General features: G+C 43.5%; 1 long non-coding RNA gene across 2 annotated transcripts; it reads left to right on the top strand.

Annotated features, from left to right (window-relative positions):
* The first annotated feature begins 17,417 nt into the window (after positions 1–17,417).
* On the top strand, positions 17,418–23,639 carry LOC140700832 (uncharacterized). 2 transcript variants are annotated; one of them, XR_012079570.1, is made up of 4 exons: positions 17,418–17,572; positions 18,050–18,220; positions 23,085–23,231; positions 23,390–23,639. It is a non-coding gene; the product is annotated as an uncharacterized lncRNA (long non-coding RNA). The 2 variants fall into 2 exon arrangements; XR_012079569.1 differs by lacking the exon at positions 17,418–17,572 and having other exon boundaries at positions 17,941–18,220.
* Positions 23,640–23,997: the final 358 nt, after the last annotated feature.

The raw sequence follows: 23,997 nt of genomic DNA, 5'->3' as shown, positions 1-23,997 counted from the left end.
CCAGAGCAAGACGGAGGCCATGCTGGCGGGGGACAGGGGAGCCATGGAAGCCCAACAGAGGTGTCAGAATCTGAACAGGGTGAGAGGGACATCCAAGGAGCAAGCTGATATGAGGCGTCAGAGCAAGTCAGAGAGGGAGGGTTGCATCCTTGTTGGGCGGTGGGGGAAGTGCGAGGCCCCAAAGCCTGAAAGGATGAGGAAGGAATTCTCATGGGAACAATGTGGAGTGGGGTCTTGGGACCCAGGTGGGTTGAGGAAGGCATCTGTGCTGGGAAGCCGGTGGACGGGAGAGGGGAGGTTGATTACATATAGGGGATCAATCAAAATACAAACCTGTTAAGAATAATGAGAACTGAGGTTGTCACAGATGGAGAAGGAAGTTACAAGCAATGAAAGGGAAAAATAAAAACTAATCCTAAATTGTTGGATTGGAATTGGAGGTGTTGATGTGAGCTTATGATTTTCTAGAGATGGTCAGATAGGTCCTTAGAAAGGGAAATACAGATATAGAAATAAGTATAGACATACATGCGTATGTATGTGTGTCTGTGTGTGTTACTGTATTTTTCTCCCTAATTCTGCCCTCTGAGATATAAATTAGTGCATGTGTGTGTATTTCCACCCCCACCCCACCACTGGCTCTGCCCTTCTAGGGGCCTGGTGACCTCTGACTGTGACAATCACACCTACTATTTAGATCTTTGATTCTAAATATAAGTTTCCAGTAAAAGGAACTGGGTTCCTTGGAGAAATGACGGGATCCCAAGGGACAGGGAAAGCACAAGGCATCTGGATCATCTTATTCAGGAAAGCAAGGAAATGCTCAAGGAATGATAGGGGCATGTCAAGAGAACAGGGCAAAGCAGGGACAATTTGGGTAGAAAAATAAATAATGCTAGAAATGGATTGTAACCCACTGAATAAAAAGGAAATCATGCATCCATACTTGTGGCTGCCATTTTAAAAATACTGAATACAACGAAAGTTTGATGAAGAGCAGGATATTTGCTTGTTTCAAAGCATCTCCCCACAAACGTACTTATTCATTACAAACGGGAACAGAGGAACTTTACAGTGGCGAACACCGGCAGAGGTCTTCTTAACCAAACAATGCAATCGAGTACCATCAATAATGGGGTAAAGTAAAACTACACACCACTCGACAGGGAGCAGTGAGAAGAAGGTTGTAGTACCACATCTGTGACACTCCTGGCCGAGGTTCATAACCAGATAGAGAGAGAAGCTACAAAATCACTGGTCTGCAGTTTCTTAATGTCATGAAGTTTATGTTGTGAAGGTCAAAGTCTGAGGAACCATTCAAGACTAGAGGAGACTAAAGAACCATGACAACTTGATATGATCTGTGTCTTAGAGGTGAATCCTTTTAGCCCGAGAGGATGTGACTGGTGATACTTGAAGGGGGTCAAAAGATGAGCTGATATCCATGTATCAAAGTCAATTTCCTGATTGTGATGTTGTAGTTTCTGTAGAAGTGTTCTTATTTGTAGGAAATATGAAAGTATTTAGGGATGATGGAGCATTAGAAAATGGTTCAGAAATAAAGGTCTTTGTACTATAGTTCAACTTTTCTGTGAGTTTGTGATATTTTTTAAGAGCAAAATTTTATAGGAGATGTACCAAGAAGAAGGCTGTGAGGTATACAATTCTGGGTCTTGGTGGAAAGGGATGAGCAGGAATTATAAATTTGCACATCATCAGCATAGAGCTGAAATGTTGTTACCAGTTTTATGGGGTCACCTCGGAACAGCTGGAGAAGATGGCTGAGGACCGGGCCTGGGGTCTCACCAATGTTTAGATGTCCTGGAGGGAAGCCAGGTGAAAAAAACCTGCCATGCCTGGTCAGTGTGGATGGGAGAAAACCAAGAGACTGGATGTCCTGGAAGCTGCGAGAAGAGAATTTCTTGATCAATTCTGTTGTATGTGGCTGAGAGGTTAAGTAAGATGAAGTAGTGATCAGGGCTTTGGAACTCAGACACTGCTGGTTACCTCTTGACAAGAGTTGTCTCAGTGGAGCCCAATTAGAGAGTGTGGCAGGCTTAATAATGGCTCCCAAAGACATCTCCATCCTGATCCCCAGAATCTGTGACTGTATCATCTTACACGGTAAAAGGGACTTTTTACAGATGTGATTAAGGATCTTGAGATGGGGAGATTATCCTGGATTATTTGGGTGGGCTCAAGGTAATCATGAGGTCTATATAAGAGGCAGGAAGATCAGAGTCAGAGAAAAGAGATGTAAGGGCAGAAGGAGAGGTCAGCCATGGGAAGATGCTGTCCTGGAAGACAGAGAATGGGAGTGAATGCAGGTGCCTTCAGAGGCTAGAAAAGACAAGGAAATGGATTTCCCCCCTAAATCCCCAGAAGACACGCAGCCCTGCTGTCACCTGTATTTTAAGACTGACCTCCAGAACTGTAAGATGATAAATTTCTTTTAAGTTGCTAAGATTTTAGTAATTTCTTACAGCAGCAATAGGAAACCAATACAGGGAGAAAGGGTTGGGAAAAAAAACGCGAGGTGGGAAAGGAGAGAAAGCAACTTTGGAGAAGCTTTGTTGTGAAAGTGAGCAGGGAAGAGGGGTGGGAGCCAGGGTGGGCTAAGGGTATTCATGAGCCAGTGAATATTTTTATTTTTTTAATTAGTAGATTATTTTTAAAGAGCAGTTTTTGATTTATAGAAGAACTGTGAGGAAAGTACAGAGTTTCTATATTACCCTTCCTTCCTGTTTCCCATTTAACATCTTGAAATAATGTAGCAATTTTTTTGTTTGTTACAAAAAATAATTTGTAATAAACAAACCAATAATTTGTTACAGTTGGTGAGCCAATGTTGGTACATTATTACTAACTACAGTTAGTTAGGGGTTCACTCTTCTGCTCTACAGTCTATGAGTTTTGACAAATGCATAATGACACATATCCACCATTACAGTATCATATAGAATAGTTTCACTGCCCCCAAAATGTCCCAGGCTCCATCTATTCATTCCTCAATTTTTCCTCCTTAGTCCCTGGCAACTAGTGATTTTTTACGGTCTCCATAGTTTTGCTTTTTCTAACATGACTTATAGTTGGAATCATACAGTACATAGCCTTTTCACATTGGCTTCTTTTACTCAGTAAAGTCACTTAAGGTTTCTCCATGTCTTTTTTTGTGGCTTGATATTACCTTTCTTTTTAGTGCTGAGCAATATTCCATTGTACAGATGTACCATAGTTTGTTTATTCATTCACCTATGGAAAGGCATCTTGGTTGTTTCCCTGTTTTGGCAATTAACAATGCTGTTGTAAACATCCTTGTGCAAGTTTTTGTGTGAACGTTTTCAACTCATGGGCAAATGTCAAAGAGTGCAATTGCCTGTATCATATTTGAAGAGTCATGTTTAGTTTCGTAAGAAACTACCAAATGGTCTTCCAAAGTGGCCACACCATTTTGCATTCTCATGAGCAATGAATGAGAGTTCTCACTTCTTCACATCCTCAGCATCTAGTGCTGTCAATGGTTTGAATTTTAGCCATTCTAATAGCTGTGTAGTGGTATTCCATTGTTGTTTTAAGGGATGGGCATTTTAAAGATTATAGATTACCATGCATGTTCACAGTCTGTTGATTACGGTCCGATAGAGAGTGAGACATTATTAATGGGGAAAAGAGGTGATAAAGGCAAGAGTGAAATTGTTTAGATGGAGTGGGTGAGGGGGATCCAGGAAACTGAAGGGGCTGGTCTTAGGTAGAAGGGGCCTTTTGTTCCCTCTAGAAATAGGAAGACAGAAAGAGTGGGTAGATTTGGGCACAGAAAGAGAGTGACAACTTCTGCTTTTTTCAGGAAGTATGCAGCAAACTCATCTGCTGAAAATGAGATGCTTGGGAAGGGTCATGGAGGGGGTTTCTAGGGAAAAATTTTCTCGATGTGGGATACTCTTGTGTATCAAAGACTTCATGATGGAAGATGACCTAGTGAAGGAATTTCCCTGGACTGAAGAGAGGACTGATGTGGGTTTGATCGCTCCTTTCATAAAATCCATACCCCTACACTCTGCTACTCTCCTGGTCTCCTGGGGGAGGGAAGAATCAGTAGAAAGAACTCCAACTTAGGGTTCAGAGAACTGGATCTGGTCTCAACTCTGACATGAACCTCTCATCGGTCAAGTTCACTTCTGGGGCCAAATGTTTAGCTCTAACTTCCTCTTGGTGGTGAGGCTGAGGTTCTAGATGCTGTGCTCGTGATCAGCCATGACCCCTCTCTCAAACTTGGAACACGTGAGGATTGTGGGGGTTCATTTCCGCCCAAGTCTCTGACTGAGAAACCACAAAGCAGAGTCTGAGCACACTTAGCCTCTCTCTGTGTGCAGCTGCCTTACTCAGCCCAGGCAGATGGGGAGAAATGGAGCAGGGAGGGGCTGCTTCTTTCAACTCAGCAGCAAGCTGTCTCTACTAATAGTCCAGGGCATTGCAACCTTGGCATCTTCTGGCCTTGTGTGATGAACAAAGAGTGGGCTACCTTCACCACCTCAACCTCAACTCAGGGACTAAGCCACGTGCACATGACTCTCTTTCCCCACTGCTGATTTTCAGAATTACTCATTTCCTCCCTCTTTCACCCTCTTTTTTAGCCAGCATCACCCTCTAGGGCTTGGCTCCACTCATACCCTCACCGTTATGACTCCTTATGGATGGGGCAGGTGCCAGGGCCCTGTGGCCACTGCAGTCCAAAGGAGTCGAGATCATCCCCTAAGATTGCTTGAGAAATGGGTACCACCAGGGCTTGAAAGGAAAGGGAAAAAAAGGAATGAGGGGATCTGAGACAACTTTTTCATCTAGAACATGCTGATAGACCATGTGATTCCTAAAGCGTCTTGAGACTTTGTACCATGGCAACGAATTCATTTATTCATTAATATACATTTAATAAATGCCATCTAGTGAGTCTGCATTACTACATAAATGTAGATTAATTTTTAAAACCATAAACCTCACTATTTTCTTATATACCCCAAGTTCTCCTAATGGTCTATGGCCATCTGTTGGGAGAACTCTGTGCCTGGAAAACTGATGGACCCCCCCAGGAGACCCTGCATTTCTAGGGGAGTAACTCAAGAAGGCAAGTAGCTTATAGAAGACTGGCAAGGGCTGATCAAGGTGCTGAGACTCAATCCTAGGTCCCAGTGGGTCCCTGGGAAGCAGTAGTGTCACTGGGGACACTGCTCCTCCAGGGTGTCAGTGTGCAGAGAGAGAAGGCTGTAAGACACTTCAAGACAAATGCTGTGAACCCTCCTCATGAATCAGTGCCCTTCTAAGAAGCGGAAGAGACTTTCCCCAGGAACCGAACTGGTCAGCACCTTGTCTTGGACTTTCAGCCTCCAGAACCATGAGAAATAAATATCTGTTGTCCAAATAATTCGGTCTATGGTATTTTGTTACAGCAGCCTGAGCAGACTTAGCATGGTTTTAATATCACTGAATGTTCCAGAAATGTAACTGCTGTGTAAATTGAGAGACGATTGTACTTTGTTTTGTTTAGAACTTTGCCACAAGTTCTTCTCCATTCTGGAAAAGTCACACAGCAATAACATCACTCACAGTATCTGAGTCAGTGACAGAACACAGCTGAATCAGGTTGTGTGGCAGCTGTGGCATTTGTGGTGCCACCAGAGCAGCAAATTAACACATGGCAGTTTATGGATTAACATGGCTTCTCCTTGTGTCTTGGGAAGGTCTGCAGAAGGAGAGATCGGATGCAGAGTGTAGTGGAGCAACTTTTGAAGTAGCTCAGATGTGATGGGGACCTGGACCAGGATGTCGGCTGTGAGGATGGATTAGAAATATTTAGGAAGGTGAATAAAGTGAACATGGTGCTAGATTGACTATGTGGAGTCAGAGCTAGATTCAGAGTCAAGGCAAACTCCCAAGATCCTGGATTAGGCACCTGCTGGATGGTGGTACCATTTTCTAAGACAGTACGATGGGTAAGGTACCCAGGCCATGGTAGGCCCTGGTACCCAGTCTTCATTAAATCTCAGTCTAGATATTGTTGTTAAGGTACATTTTAGTTGTGATGAATATTTAAATCCAGTAGACTTTGAGTAAAGCAGATCACCCTCTATAATGGGGGGTGGGTCCAATCCAGTCATTTGAAAGCCTTAAGAGAAAAGACTGCAGCTCCTTGAGGAGGAAGGCATTCTGCCTTCAGAATGCTTTCAGACTCAAGCTGCAACATTAGCTCTTCCCTAGATCTCCATCCTGCCAGCCTCCACAATTGCCTGAACTAGTTCATTAAATTCTCTCTCTTTCTCCCTCTGTGTATATGGACACGTGCATATACTTTTGGTTCTCTTTCTCTGGAGAATGTTGACTAATACAGTGTACATCAAGGAAGTAGGAGATGTTGGGGGGTGGAGGAAATGACAATCTCAGTTTGGGGGCACAGAGAGTTGGATGTGCGGGATCATTGAAGAAGTTTCCGGGAAGGAGTTGGTTCTGTGCGCCCAGAGTGAAGAAGATTTCAGCTGCAAGGAAGGATTTGGAGACCAGCAGTATACAAATGGCAACCGATTCTGTAAGCACAGGTGAGCTACTCCAGACAGACTAGGGATCAGGGCCCGGGCCTGTGAGGACAGAGCCACAGGCAACCTCAACTTGTAGGGAACACTGGAGGAAGTTGAGCCTGCAGATCAGACAGAAAAGGTGAGTCAGGGAGATGATAGAAAAACCAGGGTGCTGTTACAGCTGCCAGAGGAAAAGAATGCACGGAGGAAGTTGTCAATAGAATCAAAGGGCACCAAAATGTCAAGAGAGTTCTGTGCTGAGCAGTCCCCTGTGACCTGGTGGAACACACGTGGTGCCCAGTGGGGAGGATAAAAGCTAGGTGAGAATGTAGGGGGCTTGTTTATAAGAAGCTTTGCAGGGAAAGTGTGGGAGGGACCTAGTGTTGCAGCTGTGAAGTGTGGGGAGCTGAGAGGTCCTGCTTCATTCTTAACTTTTTTTCCCCCAATGGCAGAGCCCAGAGTGTGTTTAAAGGCTGGTGCAAAGGAGCCAGTGGCCCTGGGGAGGTGCAGGCAACAGAAAACCAGGGATAAGACAGAGCCTGAGGTCTGAGCAGGTGGACGTGATAGCCACTCTCCCCAGTTATGTTCAGACAAGGCTCCTCCAAGGACAAAATGGTATTTTCTGCTTACGTTTTGGAAGTTTTCCAGGGTGACGAGTTTACCCTGAAAAAAATGTCACTGCCTCTTTGATCTTGTCCGAATTTCCCCTGCCGTAGAAGGAACACACTTTTTAATTCCATAATATATTCTTCCATTTAACATTTGTAATATGTTCTTTCATTTGACAAGTATTTTTTCTTTTCTTCACTTTAAATTAGATCTAATTTTAAATCATTTAATTAGACTTCCTTTTAAATCAGGTGCACAGAATAGGAATAATCAGTCATAATCCTTAGTTCATGATGTTTTCTCATCATTGATCCCTATTTGTCCAGCTTCAAATTAATTCATTCTTTTATTTTGTTTTTAGTGTTTATTTATTTTTCCAGTTTTATTGAGATATAATTGACATACAGTACTGCATAAGTTAGTTATTTAAAACAATATAATAACATATATGAACCCACTTATCCTCTCCCTTCCCACACCTAGACCCCTAACAATAACCTACATCTAACTCTTCAGCATCCTAGCCTTCTGCCTCCTGCCTCCCCCACCCCCTCACCGCCTCACCAGGCATCCAGAATCCAGTCTACCATCTCCTTACTTTCTCTTGTTATATCACTTTGTTGCATCTGTACATATCCCTTAAAAGTACTTCTATTTTTAAAAAAATCTTTTTAGTTTTTTTTGCGGGGGTGGGGGAGGGTAGTTAGGTTTATTTATTTAATTTATTTTTAGAGTAGGTACTGGGGATTGAACCCAGGACCTTGTGCATGCTAAGCATGTGCTCTACTGCTTGAGCTATACCCTCCTCCTCTTAAAAGTACTTTTAAAATTTTAGTCGTTTTTAATTAGAGTCTTTTGGGGCTATATATTTTTTATATAGTATTAAATTTCTAAGGCTCATCCACATTGTTGCAGGTGGCTATAATTCATTCCATTTGAGTGCTATATAATATTCTTTGTGTGAATAGAGCATTGTGGAAGCAGAATTCTAAGAGGGCTGCCAGGATTCCTAGGTCCTGGTGTACCCACACATTATTCAATCCAACACTACTCTAGGCGCTGCTGTAATAGGATTTTGCAGATGTAATTAGGGTCCCAAATCAGACCTTAAGAAAGGGCACTTTCCACAATCACACGAGCCCTTTAAATCTGGGTCTGGAGTCAGAGATTGAAAGCTACAGGGAAGTTCCTCTGCTAGCCTTGCAGAAGGAAACTGTCCTGTTGTGGAGATGGCCACGTGGCAGGTGGCCTCTAGAAGCTAAGAATGGTCCCTGCTGACAGCCAGCAAGAAAGTGGAGACTCCGTCCTACAACCACTGGGAACTGAATTCTGCCAATAATCAGTGAGCTTGGAAGTGGACCCCAGCCTCGAATGAGATGACTGCCCTGTCTGACACCTTGATCCAGCGTGGTGAGACCCTGAGCAGAGAACCCAGCCATGGTGTGCCTAGACTTCTAACCTATAGAACTTTGAGATTAAAAAATGGGTATTGTTTTAAGCTACTGTTTGTGGTAATTTGTCATGTAGCAGGAGAAGATGAACACAACCATAATCTATTTTCCCATTTTTCCTTGAGGAGTATTTGGGTTGTTTTCAGGTTTTTGTTATTGACAGCAGTCCTGCTATAAACGTTCTTGTATATTTTGCTGGTTTCACAGGTGCAAGAGCTTCAAGTATGTTTCTAAGAGTGAAACTGTTGAGTCAGAATGTATGGGAATTTTTAACTTTAGGAGGACATGCCAAGCTTTTCCCCAATGTTCTTACATAAGTTTACACCCTCACCAGCAAATATGCAATTATTTTCATTTATATTAGCTTCTGTCTCAGTTACATATGGTCAGAAGATCTGGTTTGTATGATATCTAACTTTGAAATTTGCTTAGGTTTTCTCTATAGCCTAGTATGTGGTCAATTTTTGTTAATGTTTCATGTGTGCTTGGAAAAAAATGTATTCTTTAAGTTTTGGGTGTATAACTCTATATTTTTAGATGATGTTCAAATCTGTTATATTCTTGCTGATTTTTTTGTTTACTTGACCCATCATTGATTGAGAATGATGTGTTGAAATCTGCCACTGTGAAGGTGGATGTGATCAATTTCTCCCTATATTTATATCAATTTTTGCTTCATATATTCTTGGGGAATCAAATCTTATATCATTTTTAGAGACCCTCCTCATCCTTTATAATACTATCTGATTTATTTCATATTGCATTAATGACAATACATCCTGATTTGCCTAAGATGATCTTGGTTTATTTTTCTAAATAATTCTCAAAGGTATGCTGTCTTAAACAATGGATTATATATAGTTACCCTAATTTTAGATGATATTAATATTGCTACACGAGCTACTATTTGCCTGCTACACTTTTTCCATGCTTTTATTTTCAACCTTTGTGTGCTCGTATGTTGTATGTGTAACTCATATAAGACACTACATATCTAGATTTTTTTCCCACTCATCTTTCAATCTATGTCTTTTGGTGCATTTAGTTCTTTTACATCTATTATAGTTATTAATATATTTGAACCTATTTGTGCTGTCTTAATTAGGGCTGAGACTAATGTGAGGCAAATATGGTTCCCAGGCACAGAATTCAAGGAGGCATTCACTTTTGGGGTCATGCAACTTCAAAGTCAGCACCTGACAATGAGTGCCTCCTTAAATTTTATGCCCTGGGAACCACCATAGTCCCAGCTTGGCTTTTAATTTATTACTTAGTTTGTCCCACCTTTGCAATGTCTTTAAAAAGTAAAATTTGTTTCCCCCATCAGATAAGATAAATACTTAGCACACTGTCATAGTCCATGGTGGCCTCCATTCCCAACACCATGGTATTAATGTTTTCTAGAGCAGCACTGCCCAGTACAAGAGCCACTGGCTACATGTGTCCACTGAGCTCTTGAAATGTGGTTAGTCCAAATTGAGATGTGCTCTAAATGTGAAACACACACTGGATTTTGAAGAGTTAGTATGTGGAAAAAATATGTAGAAGGTCTCATTAACAGTTTTTTTTTATTGATTATTTGTTGAAATGATATTATTTTGGATATGTTGGGTTAAATAAAATATAATTAAAATTAATTTCACCTGTTTTAAAAATGAAAATGTAACTTTAGTTTATTTTTATTTATATATTTATTTAATGTATATATGTTCCTTTTCATTTTCTTTTTCATTATAAGTTATTACGAGATATAGAATCTAGTTCCCTGTGCTATACAGTAGGACCTTGCCATTTATCTATTTTCTATATAGTAGTTAGTATCTGCAAATCCCAAACTCCCAATTAGGTTCTTTTTTTTTTTTATTGAAGTGTAGTTGATTTACAATGATTTTTTTTTAACTGAAGTACAGTCAGTTACAATGTGTCAATTTCTTGTGTACAGCACAATGTTCCAGTCATGCACATACGTGTATATATTCATTTTCATATTCTTTTTCATTAAAGGTTATTAGAAGATATTGAATACAGTTCCCTGTGCTATACAGAAGACACTTGTTTTTTAATCTGTTTTTATATATAGTAGCTAACATTTGCAAATCTCAAACTCCCAAATTTATCCCTTCCCACCCCATTTTCCCAGTAACTATAAGATTGTTTACTATGTCTGTGAATCTGTTTCTGTTTTGTAGATGAGTTTATAATGTCCTTTCTTCTTCTTCTTTTTTTTAAGATTCCATATGAGTGATATCATATGGTATTTTTCTTTCTCTTTCTGGCTTACTTCACTTAGAATGATGATGTCTAGGTCCAACCACGTTGCTGCAAATGACATTATTTTATTCTTTTTTATGGCTGACTAGTATTCCATTGTATTAATATACCACAGCTTCTTTATCCAGTCGTCTGGCTATGGACATTTAGGTTGTTTCTATGTCTTGTTATTGTATATAGTGCTGCTTTAGTTTAAAATGACATATGTGGCTTACGTGATATTTCTAATGGACAAGTGCTAATCTAGACTTTAATTCTGGGTAATTATAAACATTTTTTTTCTTGTTCTTTGGTCTTAGTATTTTTTTTAAAAGACAATAATTAACTTTTCTAAGGTATTTTGTTACTTTAATTTCCATGTTTCTTGCAGCCACTCCTTGATTCGTTTCTCTGTTTATTCAAGTTTTCAGATCTTGTATAACTGAGAATATTTATTTCATGCCCTGATATCTCATGCCAGTTTGGCTGGTTATATATTTCTTGGTTCTAAGGTCATTTTCTTCAGTATTTTTTCAAGTATTTTTCTGTATTTTAACAAAAGCATGCTCCATTGTTTTCATGCATCTGCTGTTGCTGTTAGGGAATCTGATGTCTATCTGATTTTTGTTCCTTTGTATGAAGTGCTTTTTTTCTTAAGAAATTTTCAGAATTTTCTTTGTCTTTGATAATCCTACACTTTATTATAGGTTTCTATGTGTGATTCCTGCCCCATTATTTTTCCTTCTTATCATTCTACAGGCCCTTTCATTCAGGTCTGTCTTTCTTTTCTTTCTTTCTTTCAATTCTAGGAAAACTTAGCTCCATTATTTCTTCAGCTATTTCCTCCTCATTTTATCCCTCTGTCTTTCTGAGTCTCATTATCTGGTTGTTAGCACTTATACATAAATCACCCACATTTCTCTGCTTTTCTTTAATATTTCCTAATTTTTTGTCCTTCCTTTTAAGGTTTTCTTCAATCTGGAATTCCAATTCACTAATTTGTTCTTGAGTTGTATCCATTCTGCTACTTTTCCCATCAATGTGTTCTTTACTTCAACTATTTTTATTTTTTACTTCTTGTGCTTGGTTCCTTTTCTAGATTTCTTTATTATTGTTTCATTTCCCCTTGTTTCTTATTTATTTTTTATTTAAATTAGAGTGTAATTGGCATACAGCATTATATCAGCTTTATTACATTAGGTGTACAACATAATGATTCAACTTCTTTTTATTAAACAAATTTTTGGCAGTTAAAAATTTATTGAAGTGTAGTTGATTTACAATGTTAGTTTCAGTGATTCAACATTCATATACATGATCACCACAGTCTAGTTACCACCTGACACCATACAGGGTTACGAAATTTTTTTTCTTGTGATAAGAACTCTTTTTTTAACAGCTTTCAAATTTGTAATACTAGATTATTGTCTACAGTTACCATGCTGCACATTGTATCCCTACGACTTACTTATTTTATAACTGGAAGTTTGTACCTCTTGATCCCTTTCATCTATTGCTCACCCCTGAACACCCCTCCCCTCTGGCAACCACATAGCCTGTGTTTATGAGTTTTGTTTGTTTATCTGTTTTTTTCTTTGATTTCACATAGAAGTGAAATCATATGGTATTTGTCTTTCTGTCTGACTTATTTCACTTAGCATAACAACCTCAAGGTCCATTCTTGTTGTCTCATATAGCAAGATTTCATTCTTTTTTTTACAGCTGAGTGGTATTTCATTATACAGTTGATCCTTGAGCAACACAGGTTAGAAATGCATGGGTCACTTATTTGCAGGTTTTTTAAAATAGTAAGTACTATAGGACTATGTGATCCATGGTTGGTTGAATTGGTGGATATGGAATTGCAGATACGGAGGAACCACAGATATAAAGGAACCACGAGCATAGAGGGACTGAGGATACAGAGGGCCAGCTGTAAGTTTTACGTAGATTTTCAACTTCACAGAGTATGGGCACCCCCACGTAGTTCAAAGTTCAACTGTATGCATATAAACCACATCTTCTTTATCCACTCACTCATTGATGGACATTTAGGTTGTTTCCATATCTTGGCTACTATAAATAATGTTGCAATGAACATAGGAGTACACATATCTTTTTGAATTAGTGTTTTCCTTTTCTTTGGCTAAATACCCAGGAGTGGAATTGCTGGATCATACAGTAGCTCTATTTTCAATTTTTTGAGGAACCTCCGTAATGTTCTCCATAGTGACCACATCATTTATATCCCCACCAACAGTGTACAAAGTTTCACTTTGGTCTTCATCCTCACTAACACTTGTTTGGATGAGTTCCACTGCCCTGTCTTCAGCTCCCCAGTACTTTCTTTGCTTCATCTAGTCTGCCGTTGAATGCCTCTGGTGTATTTTTCAGTCCAGTTATTGTATTCTTCAGCTCTGTGGCTTTTGCCTAACCCACAAAAACAAAATTACACTTCAGTTTAAATAAATAAATAAGAAATAAGGGGAAATAAAACAACAATAAAGAAACCCAGAAAAGGAAACAAGCATAAGAAGTGAAAAATATAAATAGTTGAAGTAAAGAACACATGCTCTCCATGGAGTACCCACACTCTGTGAAGTTTGAAAATCTGTGTATAGCTTTATAGTCAGCCCTCCACACCCTCGGTCTCTGAATACTCATGGTTCCTTTATGTCTGTGGTTCCTCCACAGAATGTGGTTTCTGTTTGGCCCTCCATGTCCGAAACTCCACATCCACCGATTCAAGCAACCGTGGATCATGCATTCCTGTAGTACTTACCTTCTTATATTTTCTGTCCTTTGTTGAAGTTCTCATTGCATTTATCCATTCTTCCCTTGAGTTCCATGAACATTTTTACAACCATTACTGTGAACTTTTTACCAGGTAAACCTCTGTTTCATTAAAGACTTTTCTGGGGTTTTACCTTGTTCTTTCATTTGGAACATATTCCTCGATCTCTTCTTTTTGCTTGACTCTCTGTTTGTTTTTATGTATTATGCAAAACAGCTGTTTCTCCCAGTCTTGAACAGGTGGCTTTGCGTAGGAGATGAAACTTAATTGTTTAATGTTGCCCTAGGTCTTGGTTGTCATGTGAACCTTTGTGATTGCCTAAGCAGTCTAACTTATTCTTGCTCTGTCCAGTTACTGAGGGTGTGCCAAGACCTGTGGGTGTTCCAGAGGGAACGATCTCAGTCTGCACCAAGTTTCAGGCTGATTAGAAGCTAGACCCTTAGGCAGCAGGTTTTAAGATTTGCAAGTATATACCGCCTTATGAGATTGCGATCATAATGCTGCTGGCCTGCAGACCAGATGACCTGGAAATGTTCCCTGGGCAACAGTGGCAAAAACTTGGGTTCCAGTTGAGTATGTGAGCTCCTTTCTGGAAGGTTCTGATGAGCTGTGGCGCGGCCAAGGGAGAGCTCGGAAACAAAGTCCCCGGCTCACATTCCCTGAGACCACTTCTATAACCTCTTGATGTGTGCTTCTCAGGCTCACACTCCAGGACGAGTATTTAAGCCTTTTTTCACAGGGAGACTAGGGGTGTGTGGTCCAGTCTTCTGTTGGTGCAGTTTCCTGGAGCAAGTAGCCTGCCCAGAACGGCCCTTCTGATTGTTTCAGACCTGCGGGGCTGAGAAACACAATCTCCCCTGACCGCCGGGGCCAGGCACTCAAAGGGCGTCTCCTGTGTGGGCTGTGAGTGCCCTCCTGGCTTTGGTGGGGCCATGGGAGTGCCTCTGTCCCTAGAGAGAGTCCCCACAGGCTTCTGCCCCTCCAGGAGATGCTCTAAGGTGAGCAAATGAGTCTCTTTCTCTTACAGTCTCCATGCTTTTCAAACTGTGGCTCTTGTGCTAGGTCCCAGGGCAAGTGAGTCATCCCGCGAGCCCTTTAAGAGTGGAATCTCCATTTACCACAGCCCTGTGGTTCTCCTGGACATAAGCCCCATTGGTTTTCTCTTTCTTTTTAAATTTTTTGGGGGGAGGGGGTTTGGTTTGTGTGTTTATTTTTAGAGGCAGTTCTGGGGATTGAAACCAGACCCTGTGCATGCTAAGCATGCACTCTGCCACTTGATCTATACCCTCTTCCCGCAGGTTTTCAAAACCAGACATTTGGGGGCTGGTGTCTCCAGTTCAGGTCCCAAGGGTTGAGGCGCCTGATGTGGACACAGACCCCTCACCCCTCAGGGAGAAGCTCTGTGAGATGCCTCCTGATTGTGGGTCTGCGCCAGGCGTGGGGTTTGGGGGGAGGCTGCATCTCTGCCTCTCTGTCTTGATGCGGCAATTTCAGCCTTTGCTGTGAAGGAGATGAGATGTTCAGCTGTTCAGGTCTTCTTCGGTGGGAACTGGTTCATAGTTAGCTGTAGATCCGTTGTGTCTGTGGGGTGAGGTGAGTTTGGGATCTTCTCACAGCTGCATGCTGAACTCTCCCCCACCCACTTCTTAATAATTTATTAGACTCATTTTAACTTCTTGGACTTTAACAGCATTTCTCTTTCTGATGGAATCTGTAATCCAGCACTTGTTTCTTTGGTTTGGAAATGGTTATGCTTCTCAATATCTTTTGCTTTTTTGACCTGTGAGCTCATTTTCCATGGTGGGGGCTGGGGAGACTGGTGTCTCTGTTGGGCAATACCTACCGAAGAAACCTGGACTCTGGTCCACACTTGCCCCAGGGAGATGGGCGGGGACGGATCCGTCCCAGACACCCACAACACCTTCAGTCCCTCCACACTCAGCAAAACAAACTCCTCAGGTCAGTTTTCCATCCTTTGCCTCAGGGAGACACAATTTAGGAGTTGTTCTTTGGACTGTGGTTCCTTAGGTCTGGAGGGTTGGAGATGTCAGAGAAGGGAGTCAACTGCCTGGGGTTTGTTTTCCCCTATTTTTCTCAGTTTCTCACAAGCACAGGACTTCTGAGATGGCTGGATTTTCCTCCTGGGACATCTGGACCACAGACCTGAGTCACCAGTGGTGTAGGTCAAGCACCGCTTGCCCCTGGTGTTGGTGGGTGAGGAGCAAACACAGAGCCCACAGTTCCTTTCCTGTTTTATTCTTTCCACAGCCAGTCCACCGAGTCCTGTTTCTAGCCAAAGCCCCCATCCTTTCACAACAGCCTCCCCTGCTCCAATTCCCCAGGAGTTTCTCATAATTTTATCAGTTTCCCCCCCTTACAGTTCCTTCTGGGTTTATCTTGGGCAAATCAGCTTGTTGCTAATTCAGCCTCTTAGCAGAAACTGGAATTGGAATCTACTTTTTGGTAGTTACTGTGTCCCACTCTGCTGGGTGCTGTGCTGGGTGCCACAGAACCCATTCCTCATCCCCAGAGACTCTTCCAGAGCAGTGAAGAAAGAGATTAAATAAACAGCTACACAGCCAGGCAATTCATGGCAATTGTGACCTGTTCTAGAAGGGAGACAGAGTAGGAGCCATGAAAATGGGACTTATCCTAGGGGGCTGAGGTTTCCTGGAAGAAGTGGCATTTGAATGGATACCAGGATACTGGAGAAATGTTACCTTTAGCCACTGGAAGAGTAGGGGTTAGTGAATAAGAAAGAAGGGTATTTGGCAACATGAGATGGCTTAAAAAAAATCCTTGATATAATTGGAGTTAATTACAGAGTAGAGATTTAGTTACATAATAATAGCAGTTAGGTGGCTTATTTAATTAAATTATCAGAAACAGTAAATATATTCCTTTGTTCTGATAAGTCTCAATAAAGTTTCTTAAGTAAACACAATTGTTATTTTGGGTAATAAAAAAATTGTACTAGTAGCTACTAGGCATAGCATCACTGAGGAGCTGGCAGGAGGCTACTGTGGCTCAAGCTACTGAACAGGGGAGAGCGATGCTGATGCTGGAGAGGCAGGCGGGGTCCTCCTCACAGGCAGTGATAAGGATCTGGGGCCAGATTCTCAGAGCAGCGGGAGGCCATCGGCAAGTTTAAGCAGGAGAGTGATAGGATCAGATTTGCTGTTTTAGAAGATGACTCTGGTCTCAGTGAGGATGGGGACTCAGGCAGGGAAATCTGTGGGGGGGGGCCACCAGAGGAGTCCAGGTAGTGATGATGGGGACTGACACTGAGTGTTGGCAGTAGACGTGGAGAAAAATAGATGGGTTTTGCAGGTACTTAGGAGCTGGGCTTGGTAGGATTTGGTGACTGGATGGGGTGCAGGAAGCCAAATGGTGATGCTGAGCACTGAGGAAGGGTATTCTGGAGGAGAAGCAGTCTGGTGAGATGTCTAAATGGAAGACCTGCGCTCGGGGGAGGGGTCTGGCTGGGGAGTCGTTGGCCTGCCGAGGGCACCTGAATCCAAGGGAGTGGACACGGTGCGGTGTTTCTCACGGAGGGACCAGTCTTGTGGGTTTGGCAGTGGACAGTTCTTTGGTGACATTGCCCTCTTTTGGCCTCTCTGGCTCCCACCCATGAAATGCAGCCTCCACCCATCATTGTGACAAACCCAGACTGCCCTCACACGTCACCTAGTGCCACTTTTCTTTGAGAGCTAAGAGAAGAGAGAGAGAGAGAGAGAAGGAGAAGAGGAAAGGGCTTAGGGTGGAATCTGAGCACTGAGATTTCATAGAGGCAGAAGAACTGGCAAAGGAAGCTGAGACGTGGCCAGAGAGGCGGGAGGAATGCCAGGAATGTGTGGTGTCAGGTGGGAGCCCAGAGAAGAGAGTGCTTTTAGAAGAAGATACAGGTCGGTTGCATTGAATGCTGCCGAGGTGCCAAGCGGAAAACCACAATGTGTTCCTTGCACTTTAGAGCCTGGAGATGGATGGGATCTTAGCAATGCTGGGTCCGCGGAGTGTGGGTTGAGGGGTCTAGGCTAGGATGAAGTGGGTAAAGAAATGGGGGAATGAAGACAGCAAGGGGGGGGGGCGTCTGTGTGCCCGCCTATGTGTGTGCAAAGACACACATTCAGGTATTTGGCTACACAGCCTGGATTTTCTGGGACAATACCATTTAAAACATTTTCATTATTTCCCACAAAGGCAACTCACTAAAAATACACTTAAGAAGAATTTAACCTTCTAATTCTGTTATTAATATTCATAGAAATCCCGGGAACCAGAAAAATTAATCAAATTAAGACTCCTCATCATAGTTTTTAGTTGAGCAAATATTTGGTTTCTTGTTCATAAGAAACGAGCTCAACTATGGCTGCGTATTCCAGTAGGCTGCCGGCACTCAGACGAGCGCTGACACACCGTCTAAGGCCTGAGTCTCCGCCTTGAGGAACGTTCCAGAAGAGGAATTCCCGCCTGTTCTGGGTAGCGGGCCACTGCAGGCACGGGCATAGCAGTGTGAGCCTGGCCTGAGGGCTTCTGAACTGACGTTTAAGAGGGTGAGTCATCCTGTTACTGTAAGTCGGTCATATTGGGGCGGGCTGAAACGGGAGGAATGATCAGCTGGACTGAATAACTGGGGGAAAAAACTGCTTTGTTCTCACTGAGTCACCACCAAGCAGGCGCAGGGCTGGGCTGCGGGCTTTGCAGACCCTCCTTACTTTTCAGGCTGTTGTTTCTCTAGTTGCTCCATTCCCTCTTCTGTGTCTGACTCATTGGACATGACTGATTCTCTCTGCCCTGGGTTTATAGTTTCACCTACTTAATAGCTGGCTTGAAGGAAAGGGATACCATAGGACACACCCCCCCCAAACCAGTCAGCACTTGTCCTTACTACGTGACACATGCTCTGCTCTGTTCTGTTCTCTTCCTTCTTTTCCTGTATCGTTGTCTGAGATTCACTGAAGTGATTTCATGACCCACTAACAGGTCCCAAGCTGCAGTTTGGAGAACACTGATTTGGAGGAAGGCAAAGGAAACTCAGCCTCTGTAAGCGAGGGGGTGATTAAACCCAAAAACTGGTGCGGTTACTTCTTTGGTTCAGATTAGCCATGCGGACACAGCGACAGGCCCTCCCCTACCAGTGGTCCCGGCAGGCTGTGAGGCAGCCGCAGGGACGAGGTGAGGTGGCCGGGTGCCACAGCTGTGTCCCAGGCTGGGGCGCCACCTGTGCTGAGAGGTCACGCAGGCAGCAGATCAAAGATCATCTCCCAGTGGCCCGGCTAACTCCCTCCACGTTAGTTTTTCCTGAACTGCATTTCAGGACCTATTAGTGGGTCACGAGATCAAAATTCAGTGGTCTCAGATAGTATTAGAAAAAAAAAAAAGAAAGAAAAAAATGGAATGAAACGGGATAGAATAGAATAGAAAGAAACAGAGCACACAGTACGAAGCAGGGCTTTGGCCTGTTGCAGGTATGCTGTATGTGGTACATGTGTGGTGAGTGGTGTGTGTGGTGGTGTGTGTATGTGGGGGGTTATGTGATGTGAGTGTGAACAAAAAATACTGCAGACCATATCAGTAAACAAAGAATGCTGAAGCCATCAAGTCATCAGCTGCTGCCACCACTCCCCACCGTGTAGACAAGCCTGCAGCCAGGGCCCTGCAGCCGGAGGGGACCCAGAATGTGAAAAGACAGGACACTGGCCCTAGAGAGCTAGGTACGTGTCAGAAGAATGAATTCAGCGAGCCCAAATGTCTGCTTCCTCCCATACATAGAAAAGCACCAAATTCTTTAACTTGAGATGCCTGGTTGTCTTCAGTTAGCAAGTAATCTTTTAATGTTCCGACTACTTTGTCTTTGTTGTAAAGCTCCTATATATCCTGGCTCCCCCCCGACCTCTTGGGAGCAGTCCCTCAGAGCCTTCTGGGAAGCTGTCATCCTGGGCTCGAAGGGATTCGAGTCCCCAGGAGTGTCCACTGAATGAAACATAACTCAGCTTTTAGGCTCTGTGACTTTATTTCCGTCGACATGGGTCTACTGGGTTGTAATCAGAGGCAGCTTTCCCTGGAGGCTGGTGGGAAAATTGTTCACGTACTGAGATGCACGGAAGTCACTCTGGCTTATACATGGTTTGGCCCGAACTTTGGGTAAACCTAGAACAGCCGGCAAATACAGGTCCAGCCGGCTTGCTGTGTACATACTAATCTGTCTCTTTTGAAACCCTGAAGGAATGTTTCCTGTCATGTTGGGTTTATATGCTTTGTTCTGATGAGAAATAAAACTGTGCATGCTTCTACAGAGCCGGTTCTCAGTCCTACCAAGAGCCTGCCTCCTGGGCTACAGTCCTTAACTGGCTGGAACAAAACTCTTTTTCATTCTGCATTATAGATCGATTATTGATTATTTGCATTGACCAGGCTAATGAACTTGAACTTCAGGGACCCTGGCCCATTGCAAAGCTCTGTCCTTATTTTGGTATTTGTTATGCTCTGCCATGTTATTTTCCTTAAAGATGGGAAAGCCTCACTCCCCTCAAGCTCTGTGTTTGTTTCTGATTGTGGAAAAGCTCGCTTTTCTTCCTGTGGGTCAGCGTCAAACGTGAAAGCCACAGAATCTCACCCTCTCACTTTCCACCCAGCAGCCAGCACCACCTGGCTCAACTGCAAATTCACTCCCTGGCAGGACCCCCTCGCAGTGAAATGCAGACTCTTCAACTGGACCCAAAGGCTGCCTGTTCTTATTCCTGCTTCCTGCTTCCTGCTCCGGTCTTACCGGGACCCCTCCTCATCCCATCCTCTGCCCCTGCTGGGCTACATCAGTGCCTGCCCTCCCACCCTCTGTTCACCCTCCTCCCTATGGGGGTTTGCATGCCGCTCCCTGACCCTGGAAGACCCATTGATCTCCTCTTTTGTGGCCACTCTTTTCCTTCCAGGTCTCCGCTGAGCTATCCCTTCCTCCAGGAAGCCTCCCTTCCCCAAGTGTCACGGAGTGGACCCTCCTATTAAGCCCACAACATTCTCCATTTCCACTGTCGCAGCCCCCTGCACCAGGCTGAGGGCCGACTGGGCCCTACACCGTGTGCCCACCACACAGCGGCTCCTCCTGTATTGGTCCCTGTGCTGGGCCTGGCGCACATGCTTGCCATGTACCGTCATCCCTGAAGAGTCAGCAGCTGTTGGTGGGGTATAAAAGCTATTGGGTGTAAGACAGGTTCAGAGTTGTACTGTACAATGCAGGGAATATAGCCAATACTTTGTAACAACTGTAAATGGAAGTAACCTTTAAAAACTGTATAAAAATTTAAAAAACTAAATTAAAAAATATAGTAATAAAAAAGTCAGGCGTTGTTACCACTGTTCCCATTTTACAGACAAGAAAAGAGAGGCCCAGAGAGGTGAAGTGACTGGCTCAAAGTCACACAGTAAGTGGTCAAACCAGGATTCTAACCTTAGGGTCTGGTTCCAGAGCCTTCTTTGTGACCACATTCAAAGGCATTGTAGAAGGCATTTGATTGGTTAAATGGGATGTTAAAAGAACAGAAAATTTCAAAGCTATTTGTGAAGCTAGTGATGTAGAAGGGCCTGGTGCTCACTCTCTCCCACGATTACAACAAAAACTACATCTACATATGGAATAAGCTGCACAAAATATCTACTGAACTTTGGTAGAGTATCTCTTACAATCAGAAATACAAGGAAAATCCTCACAAAACCGGATAAACTACAAGTTTCTATTGTATAGCACAGGGAACTATATTTAATATCTTGTAGGAACCTATAACGAAAAAGAATGTGAAAATGAATACATGTATGTATGACTGAAACATTATGTTGTGTACCAGAAATTGACACAACATTGTAAACTGACTATACTTCAATATTTAAAAAAAAAAGCTATATGTAACCTAAGCTGATCTTTAGAAAGAAGGCTCAGGAGAGCCCCAAGATGGGGTTGCAAATGACAGGCGGCTTGGGGGCTGGAGAGAGCTGGATTTCCCTGCAAATGCCCGGCATAGGGCTGTGTGGGCTAGAGGCAGCCCTGGAGGTGGGGGAGGTCCAGGGTTGAGGATGAGGGCTCCAGTGAGGTGAACATTAGATGGGAGAAGTGGGGAGAGAGAGTGTGCTCAGGCCTGAGAGAGGACCCCCCTCCTTCCTTCTGCAGGGCACAGGAAGAACCAAAATCTCCAAGCACATACTATGAAGTTGTTTGGTGTGGATTTTGTGATGTAACCATTGAGACTCTGCCCTCCAGCACTTTCTGGAGTGCTCACAGGGCTCACGGTGGGAATGGATTCCTTTGACAGAGCTCCAAGAAGTCTAAGAATGCTGGCCCAGTGAGCTGACCTCCCATGGGTCGTGACTGTGGTGGGCCTGAGCCCATCAAGCTTGGGTCTCCAAAGAGCAAGGGACCCTAGCTGACTTCTGGAATGATCTAGAGTGAACAGCTGAGGGAATCAGCCTTGATTCAGAACTACCCCCTGATTTCACTGGAACTGTCCCTGTCCCACAGCCCCAGGGGGTATGGAAAGCCTGGCCCATCTCTGGGCCCAGACTCTAGCTTTCCATCTCTCACAAAAACTAAACTACACCTCAAATGTCCTAAAGTGCCCAGTAAGTACAAGTAACCTTAGGGGAAAGCAAGTGTGCTTTAAGCAAAGCATCCTACTTTCAGCAAAGCATTGTTCTTCCCTGGTCACATCTACTGTTCTAGTGGTGGTAACGGTGTATGTTGCATGAAATCTCAGACACTTGAAAGCATAAAGAAGTATGTACAGTACCTTTCTAATGATGTTTATTTGCAATGAACTGATTGTTGGTTACTATTTGGAGGCCTTTGTTCATCCTTAAGACAACTCTTTAGACTGGGATCTCGTTTTAAGATATCAGGGTGCTGTACACCAGAAATTGATACACTGTAATGGCCTGTACTTCAACTTAAGAAAAAAAAAAGGACATCAGGGTGAGATCCCTGATGGGTCTAGAAGCCAGGTAGCCTGACCCCTCAGGACACATGTAACTGCCTTTGTCCCCACTCTGAATCCCTAAATCAGGGGTGTATGGGACAAGGCTCCGTTTGCCTGGGAGGGGAAGGTGTGCCACTGTGGTCAGCTTGCTGCTGTCTGACCGCAGGACTGATGAGGCTTACCAGGCCCGGAGGTTTCCTGTGCCACCTCAGGCTAGCCAGTCAGCAGAACTGCCCCAGCCCTGGGTGTCTGAGCAGGAGTAGGAGAGGGGGAAGTCAGGAGGGAGGAGAGAGCCTCTGGGAGTGGGCTTGAGGGCTTCTGGGATGGCTCTTCCTAACATGGCTTCCTCATCTGCAGCAACCATTCGGTGCGTCTGGAACCTGGCCCGGCCTCTGCAGATGGCTGCCACATGCCCTGCTTGGGTCCTGACCTCCCTGACTTCCTCCTGTATCTTTAGATTTGGGAATTTGCATGACGTTGTCGAGAGGTGACTGGGTCTGGGCCTTCTATCAATCTGAGCGCACCGTTGCTGCCTGCCAGTATGGCAGTAGGGCAGAGACCTTTGAACCATGGGCTTATCATCACGGGAGCAAAAGCAATACAGGTGATTTAATTTTTAGAAAACAATGGAAACACATTTAAAACCTATCTGTCTGTCTGTCTATCTATCTATCTTTTTAAAAGATTAACAAGACTGAAAACAGGTGGCTCCTATAGCTGAGTCGTGTTCCCCACCAAATTCATGTAAATCCTAACCTCCAGTACCTCAGGACGTGCCTATTTGGAAACAGGACGTGATTAATAGGAAATGAATTCATTGGAGTGGGTGTCCTTATAAGAGGAGGAGGTTGGGACCCAGACACGCGCAGAGGGAAGACCACACAAGGACACAGGGAGAAGACAGTCATCTACAAGCCAACGACAGAGGCCTCGGAAGGAATCAACCCTGCCAACACCTTGATTTTAGGCTTCTGGCTTTAACAACTGTGAAAAATAAATTTCTGTGGTTTAAGCTTCCCAGTCTGTGGAACTTTGTGCTAGAAGCCTTGGCTGGCTGACAGAGTGGACACCCCGTTAGGGTCTGCAGCGACTTTTCTGCTAGGGAATGGCTCCCTCTTCTGGGTCTTTATGTTAAAAGCCAAATGCCCTGAAAACGCCACATTGCGTGTTTAGACACTGTAGGATTTAGAACGAAGTACTTAGATGCTTCTTTACAGAATCCTTTATAGAATCAAGGATGTAGATTCTTCATGGAATTCTTCACAGACTCCTTCACCTGTAAGCAGGGTTGATTTAAAAACATTTAGCGACTGGGGTGGCTCCCTACTGTGCCAAGCATGGGGGCTGAACTGTGAGGAGGTGGTGGTCGG

This window comes from Vicugna pacos, chromosome 1, assembly GCF_048564905.1.
Source record: "Vicugna pacos chromosome 1, VicPac4, whole genome shotgun sequence".
Taxonomy (NCBI): domain Eukaryota; kingdom Metazoa; phylum Chordata; class Mammalia; order Artiodactyla; family Camelidae; genus Vicugna; species Vicugna pacos.
This window is presented reverse-complemented; position numbering and strand designations above follow the sequence as displayed.